Source organism: Haemaphysalis longicornis, unplaced genomic scaffold, assembly GCF_048455015.1.
Source record: "Haemaphysalis longicornis isolate Haplotype H1 unplaced genomic scaffold, Haemaphysalis longicornis Haplotype H1 scaffold_1, whole genome shotgun sequence".
Classification (NCBI taxonomy): domain Eukaryota; kingdom Metazoa; phylum Arthropoda; class Arachnida; order Ixodida; family Ixodidae; genus Haemaphysalis; species Haemaphysalis longicornis.
Genome location: NW_027526203.1, coordinates 311,773,240 through 311,781,827, shown reverse-complemented (window position 1 = coordinate 311,781,827; position 8,588 = coordinate 311,773,240). Strand labels below are relative to the sequence as shown.

The 8,588-nt window shown below is 48.6% G+C and overlaps 1 protein-coding gene across 1 annotated transcript in view; it reads left to right on the top strand.

Moving 5' to 3' along the window:
* The first annotated feature begins 6,144 nt into the window (after positions 1-6,144).
* Positions 6,145-8,588, top strand: part of LOC144170239 (uncharacterized) — a 74,991-nt gene continuing 72,547 nt past the window's right edge. Inside the window, exon 1 of the mRNA XM_077699907.1 lies at positions 6,145-6,286. The gene's annotated coding sequence lies outside the window, so the exon portion shown is untranslated. The remainder of the gene's footprint in view (positions 6,287-8,588) is intronic.

Sequence of the window (8,588 nt, the reverse complement as noted above, 5' to 3'; positions counted from 1 at the left end):
GGTGTGTGTCTCCCCTTTATTTTTTAACACGAGGGTATTACTTAGATCATTGAGCATTTTTTTGGGTGCCAGCCGTCCGCAGCTGCCGTGGTTATTAGCTGTGTTCATCAGGTGTCCGCGGAAAGACGTCATCACGATCAATCGGAAACGAAGACGTGGCATCCAGAACTGAGCACCCACCTGAATCTGGGATCAGGCGCAGCAACAACTGGAGTGTGTAAAGGAGGAGGCATGCCAGTAGGCTCGCTGACAATGATACTACAGCGAAGAAAGAAAAGATACATTATTTGAGCAAGCGCTGCAGCTGTGCAGTGAATTTTGTTCTCCCCTTGCCGGGGCTCACATGGGCCTCAGCAGACATGATCGCCAGCCGTGCCTCAAACTGACGCCATCAACCAAAGCACCTCTTCCACTAGAACTGATGCCGGTGCTAACATTGTGCCTCCTAGCTAACTACAAAATGTGGCCAAAATTTATGCTAGGCTCGCAAAAACCAATGGAATTACAGATTATGAGCAAGAACGAATTATATTATACCCAGTAAATAATGTTAAATTACACAAATTTGCAAATTACTTTTCAAATCTTTTGCAGCCCAGTCACCGCTGAAAGAATTGCCTGCCAAACAATGGATGGCATCACGTGGCCAAGTGTTATCACTGTCATGATACTCGCAGAATGTACACGTCTAAGTTGAAATTATTGCATTCTCATTCCAGCTCAACACCCCATAGCCACACACTCTCATGCCCACAAGCATAGGTGTCCTGTATCTTGAATGTGAACATCTATGATGGAACTCTGTGTGGTTGGGTTACACTTGAGGAAGAGGCAAATACACCAACGAGGGCTTTTATTAAAACAAGGTGCCAATGTTTCGGAGCCTACTCGGCTCGATTTATCAGAAGTTACTGTTCAGCCACAAGCAGCCAAGGGCTTTTACTAAAACAGGGTGCCAATGTTTCGGAGTGTATACTTGGCTCAATTCATCAGGAGTGACTGTGTTCAGCCACAAGCAGCAGTTATATAAAGTGGCTTTTTTTTTTCCTTTACTCGTTTCTTGCCATTGTGCGGCGGAGGCCATAGATGTAAAGGCGGGAAGGGCACCTAGGGATCTATTCAGCCCTCCCCAAGTCTCTTGTTTGTGCCAGGACTCGAGAAGGATTCTTTGTGGGTATCCTCCTTGAGTCCTCGTACATACAAGGGACTCAACTCAGACAAACAAACACAACTCAGAATACAGCTCACGGGAACAAGCGGCATCTACCACAAATCAAAACGTGGGTGCAACACATCACTTTCAGTGCATGTAACCTTTCCTACTTTGACTTTGTGGTGTCCACAATCTTTCTTGTGGAATCTCGGGGTGCTAATAATGCCTCATGGCAACCAGCATTTATGTAACCCTCATGATGGTTACGTTGTATGTATTGCTAAATAATTATTTAGTTACTAGAATCGATGTCAAATTGCTTGCTGGACAACTGTGTTACATTCATGAAATGGTGGCCCCAATGCTGGTTTGGTTGCGGTTTTATATTCATTTAGCTTTACAGTTGAATGCTTTCCTGCAACGCAAGTGGCCAGAAGGCAATTTGACATTACTTAAGCTCATTACAAATTGCTAATTGACATTTGTATTGGATTGGTTTGAAAATTTGACCCGCTAAATCGAAGCCAGCCTAAACCGATTCAATCCTTCTCTCCTCGGCTCATTCCTCTGAATCAATTATTCCCCTCACAAGTGGCCTGTAAATGTTTCACATTAATAATGCGCCGGAGGGGGACTCTGGCGTGTTTAGAACAGCGTACTGTTTGTATATAAGCTTGTACATTTCACGATACTCTTGAAAGCTGTAATGTGCAGTTAAAAAAAGAAATCAAAGCCCCTTTGCCTAATGACAAAGATTGTCGCAACGCGAAGGTTTCTTTCACCGCACACAGAATCGAATCAAGTCCAATCTCGTGAGGTAGTCGTTCATTGTCGTCAGTGTTTAGATTTTGATGATTATGATGACATTGAAATGCTTGGCCCGTACCCACTCGGGGAGATTGGCCAGGGATAAAGTGTTGACTGTGCAGCTGCGCCTAATGCGCCTTTGTAGAAACCCATTGTGTAAGTTAGCTTTCCTGCAGTGCGTTTGGGTGTAATGATTTGTATTTTGAGCTTTGGCTTTGGACTTTGAAGACATTGGTTTTAGACCAGAGAAAGCTTTGCGTTTCAACCATCCTTCACTCCACCCACAATCATTGTCGTCGGAAAAAGTTGGCCTTCCTGAGGGGTCGCCATCAAGTGAGGCAAAGGAAGCTTCGCTTTAAAATCCAAACTGGTCCGACCATGTCAGAATGGCGCAATGGGATAGACGTCGGCTTCATAGCGCGAGGGAGCCAGGTTTGATTCCGACCACGGGAAGCGCTTTTTTTTTTCTCTTGAGGTACTTGTGTAAAGTTGGCTTTCCTGTAGGGCGTTTTGCCGTGCGCCGGACTCCATCAGTGAGGTGCAGAAAACTTCACTTTAAAGAACTCCTTCAAACAACCTCTTTACCTTGCCCTCGAATTTCTGACAAGGGCAGAATAATATTCTGTAATGTTAAAGGGGCCATGAAGACATAATGCAAGTCTGGTTCATTCGAAAGATTACCTCGTTAAAGTAACGCTGACACCACTTTTAACGCAAACTTCACTCAAATAAGATATATGATTAGGATAAAAGAGAACGGCCATGCCAGCCATGGTTCAATTCCCGCCCTACAAAACCTGTGACGTATTATGGACAGCTGTGCGATTGGCTGAGGCCGTCGAAAGCACATGCAAGTTAGGCAGGGCTTAGCTTTCGGAACGATCGAGCTATTTTCGCTTAAATTTAATGCTTGGTTAATTATTGATTGATTATGAGGATTCACGCTCCGAGGCTACACCTAGGCTACAAGGCGCGCCGTAGTGGAGGGCTCCGGATTAATTTTGACCACCTGGGGATCTTCGACGTGTGCCGAAACCTCGAACACACGGGCACTTTCCCTATTCGCCTCCAACAGAAAAGCGGCCGCAGCGGCCGGGAATCGAACCCGCATCCTTGGGCTCAGCAGCACAACGCCATAGCAACTGAGCCACCACGACGGGTTAAAATTTAAGTCCTACTCTTCTTATAGCAGTAAGGTGGTGTGGTAAACAGTGGAAATCACTAACTCACACATAAACATATAGAAGCACCAGTGTGTACTGCGCGCAGTGCCGGTTAGAGCTGCACAGTCGACCAACGCGTTGAGCTTACGGCCAACTGCCATAAGCGAGATTATCTTCTGTGACACTGTAGTGCATATGCAATGTTTCACGATACGATAACCGTAACAAAAATGAACCAGGTACAAATCTGGTCAAAAAAAGCGAGTGCGGACAGCGGAGCAGTGTCGTGGCGCCATCTGGAAGGATGAACGGTAAACAAGGCAACAAAGCACGTTTGGCCGTTTGCTGCCGCCCTAGTCAATGTACTAACAATTGTTTCAAGTACCTACCTTGAATACGTCATCGTTGACATCCTAGACGATTTAGCAGGATCATTAAAATTTTGCCTTAGATTGTTTAATTTCGCAGTGAATAAAGCATCGTTTGCTGCCGGACAAACGCTGGGGGCCCTATAGAACATCAAATCTTTCGAACAAAACACTTGTATTTTGCCTTTATGGCCCCTTTAAGACTATGGGTTGGAATGTAAAAGCATTATAGTTGTGCGAAGTGTTATCGAGTCATGTTTCTACAATAACTTATTAAAGTTAATTTTTTCTGCCGGTATGTGGGTGATAACAGAAGTGAGTGCGGCACCATGCAGAGCGACTTGTCCCGGATGGAAGAGTTGTAAATTCGGCTACTCTAAAGACAAAAATTTCCACCCAGGGGGAACAAGCAGCCATTGCCCTCGCCATAGCTTCCAACCCCAGGGCAATGATTTTAACTGATTCGCAAGAGGCCTGCAGTAACTTCATACACCTACGTCAATGTCTTGAAAATCACTCACCAAATTCTTCGTAAACACCCACCGGAAAATGTGCTCATCAAATGGACGCCAGGACACGGGTCAAAAGGGGAACGAGGCTGCCGATGCCACAGCCCAAGGTCTTCCCGGTCCCCTTGTACCAATCACCGACCTTGGACATGGTGAGCGTAACCTTCACCGAATATTTAAGCATATTGAGACTTAACAGAAGAACATTCCACCACAGGACAAAAACCTCGCTAAAGAAATTACATCATCTTCCCGCGTGGGAACCCTGAGGAGATGCAAAGCATCTCAAGTTTGCATGGCTTTGCATCTCCTCAGGGTTCGCACGTGGGAAGATGGTGTAATTAAAAAAATTACACCATCTTTGCTTTTCGCCTCCATCAGAAAAGCGGCCGCCGCGGCCGGGAGTCGAACCCGCGACCTCGTGCTCAGCAGCGCAACGCCTTAGCCACTGAGCCACCGCGACGAATCACTGCAAGAATCGTTGGCGTCCATTGCCAGCTCATCGGACGGCGCAGACCGAAGCAGCAACTGGAGGGAGCAGCGGCGCGGACCTGGCTTATCTGAAGTGGCGAGGAGGGGAGAGGAGCAGCGCGCACAGCTGTTGGGGAGAGGAGAGAGTGACGTTATCACAGCTGGCGTGGAGAGGGGGAGGGGAGGAGCAGCGCACACAGGTGGTGTGGAGGGGAGGAGGGGAGAGAGTGGCGTTATCACAGCTGGCGTGGTGCGGATGGACGCCGGAAGGACAACGGACATAATAGCCCCGAGCAAGAGATGCTTTGCATCTAAAAGAGCACACTCTCAGGAGATTACATACAGACACACCACCCACACTGGCTAGACTACACTGGCACCCCACGTTATACTGCCGGGAGAGGCCGGACGCGTACCAGACAGTATGGACATGCCAGTACACACCAACAGTACACCCACTCACAAACACGTCAAGGGAGCAGTGGGAGGCCACCCTGCGCAGCGGTGACCCTGCCTGCAAGCGATGGCTGGTAGAGAGAGCCATAGCGACGGGAGCCTAGGCCAGTGGAATCCTGAAATTGGATAGCCACCTCAATCCTTTCCTTTTGAATAAAGATAATTTCGATCATCAATCAATCAATCGCTGATGACTGCACTAACTGCACCGCCGGGTGAAGTCGAGAATGAAATTGGCGAAGCTGGCGAAATTCCGAAATTCGCCATGTATGTGTACGAGGTTTCTTGCGCGAAGTCGTGGAAAAAACTTGAAACGACTGAACATATCTTCCTGGACTGATGGGATGTGGTGTTCCGCTGGGACATCCTCCAACGAACCCTGAAAAAATACCTGCCATAACTCCTTACGGCATTCGCTTTTTTGCCAGTGGACAATGACGGGGCTCGGGCGTGCACTATATGTTCATGGCGCTTAGTCTGCATTCTATGTGGGAAAATCGCACGGCAGTTCAAAATGCAGACGAAGATGCTCGTACCATACAGTTTATGGCTCATACAGTGTGAGATTATTGCACTAAAAGTGTTCTTATATAGGAAAGAACCTGAGTGGTTACCCATTCCGGATGTACTAGCGCAGTTTAAGTTCAAAGCCGCCCACTTCAGCGGGCTGGAGGCTGGAGCTTTTAATTTGTTTACTGTACAGTGCGTTTTGTTTTATCGCCAAGCAGGTAATAATAAAAAAAAAGCCTCTGTAGCCTTGGGGTGGAATCGCAAGTTTTGAAACAAGCGCCGTGGGTTCGATCAGCAGCTGATAAAGCGTTTTTTTCCCAAGACCCGCGCATCGTATTTATTCTAAAATGATTTCTTAGCTGAATTTTGTACATTATTTTCGTAAAGAAAAGTGCTTTGGTATCTTTTAGGACGGTTTAGTAGTGGGGCGTGCCATATAAACACATTTAATTAATGTTTAAACGATTCAAATGTGCATCGTACGGGAAGCACCGGGAAGTGCCGCGGGTGCCGGGGGAACGGAATATTGCACACACACAACAGACGCCCAGATACAAAAGGAAACGATGAATATTTCACAAAGGAAGAAAATATTTTGATTAAACGATCTGAACTTTTTTTTGGAAAAAATTTAATCTAAACAACGCGCTGGCATCATCTATAGTTATCAGTGACATCGACAGTGGCGACAGCGGCGGCATGATCAAACCTCGAGGCTCGCGCCCTCGCGCCGTTACCCGCGGTCCGCCGTTGTTCCTTCCGAACGAGCGCCTCGCCTCATTAAAAGTTGCGTTCAAGAAATTTCTGCCGACGGTTCAGATCCAAGCAAGGTGGGAAGCCCTTGGTCGTGTAAGTTGTATGATGCACTTTGACTCTTTAGATGACTACGCACGTAACAGTAAAAGCAGCGTGTGTACGCTGAAGTGAATCATAGTTACTGTAGGGAAAAAAAAACGTTCAGAGAGTGCGACACATTTTTTCTCCGTTATGCCGCCGTGACCGCTGACGAAACGGCGTCAGCTCATTTAGCTTTCGCGCGCCCAGGCTTTGGCTTTGCTTTGAGTGTGGTTAATTTTGTTCTAACTACAGGTTACATCCACGCGTTTGCTCTGTTTCCTGCCTTGTGGCTGCAGCATTCTGACCTCATTTGACACAATATTCTCCAACCGTACCGTAAATATTGTTCAATCGCTAAGCCTATCTACCTCAATGGAACGGTAAGCATAGGCCTGCGTTCACCGTGAATATTTTGTTGATGTTAAACTAGAGCGCTTTAGCATGTTACTCTTTGTCATTATAAAAGCAGTTGTCATGCATAACTGCCTGTATAGATCTAAAAAGTCACCGTGGTGCCTGCAGCAAATTTGTAGTAGTTCATGAGGAGGTGACGCGAGGTTTTTAAATACGCGTCACCGATACTGTGCACGTGGTCCTGGTGGGCACCAATTCATGAACACAGTTTTGGCACTTACGAGTGGTAACGGTTAAACGAGTTTGGGAATGCGAATGCCAAGAGCATCAAAGATATGCCAGTGCGACTGGTTCAGGACGAACTTCAAAGAGAGATGGAGGAATTGATTGATTGAATGAACGTTTATTGAGACCGGCAGGCGACGTTTTTACGCGCCGCGACGTGGGCCTCTCATCGTCCTGGGGCTGGTGTGGCTACTCGGCTAGGGACTCAAGCTCGCCGTTGCCGGCCCGCGAGCCCCTGCCTTTCGAGCGTTCCAAGGACCTGCCGGACGGGCCGTAGTTGCACGGTCCGTTTGGCTTCTTCGAGTCGTGGCTGGATGGCTTCTGATGTAGATGCGTTGGGTGCTTTGTACATTCCCATAGGATGTGCGCCAGGTTGGCCGTTCCCTTGCGACAGACTTGGCATCGACGGCTGGGTACATGTGTACATGTACATGTGGTGTAGTAGTGTCGGGGTAGGTACCGATCCTGTTTGTAGGCGTAGCGGCTTCTGCTCGACTCAAAGACCAGGGAGTGGGGACGAGAAGGTCTGGCGGGCCAATCGACGCGCCTTGGTTATTTCACTATAGTCGGTCATGCGGTCCTTTGTGCAGACATGGCCTCCGCGATCACCCCACGCGCGTTTTGAATCTCGGAGGCCATGGTGCAGAACAATTCCACTGAATGGCTAGAGGCGGCGGCGCTGTGGGTTAGTGCTCGCGCGGCCGCGTGTGCCGTCTCTGTGGTTAGTAATCGTCCCGGGCACATTCTCGCCTTCGTGTGCGCTTATCCATTTGATTTTAATGTTATTTGAGCTAGCTGGTGGCGAGTGACGTAGTAACCGCGCCGCCTCCGTGCAGATGCGGCCCTTGGCGAAGTTTCGAACTACCGATTACTGTCGTGCAGTCTGCGTCGGTGATGGCCAGGGCGATGACAACCTCCTCCGCGTGTGCTGCTTTGGTGCGTCGCGTGTTCACTGCCGTGGTACTTTCTCCCGTGGTTCTGACGATGGTTACCGCGACGGTTTGGTGCTGGTATTCCGCGGCGTCTGCGTATCTTACGTGCTTGTCGCTTGCGTGGCGGGTGACGAGGGCCTTCGCTCTCGCCGAGCGCATTCCTTGTTGTAGATCGTATGCATGTTCTCGGGTAGCTGGTCTACCTTGATTTGACGTCGTATGTCCGGTGGTCAGAGTGGATCCCTAGAGAAGGCAAGCGTTGCAGGGGGCGGCAGAAAGTTAGATGGGCAGATGAGATCAAGAAGTTTGCGGGGATAAATTGGTCACAGTTGGCACAGGACCGAGGTAATTGGAGAATAATGGGAGATGCCTTTGCCCTGCAGTGGGCGTAGATAGGATGATGATGATGATAATGATGATGTCCGGTTCGGTTGTCGGCTTTGTCTTGGGTGTTGTAACCTAGGCTGGCCAGAATTCGACGCCACGTCTGACAGTCGTCCTAACTGTGCCGCTCGTTGCGCTTCGGCAATTTCCTCGAGCGTGTTGCGAACGCCTAGGTGGAGGAAGGGCGCCGTGCTTGTTTCGAACAGGTCGAGGGCTGCCCTGTAGGTCTTTCGTATGAGTGCGTTGATTTTATTTCGCTCGTATGGAAGCCAGTCGTGGTAGGCGGCTACGGAGGCGATGTCGCTAACCACGAAGGATTGGCCCAGCCTAATCTGGTTGTCTTCCTTGACGGCCGCTTT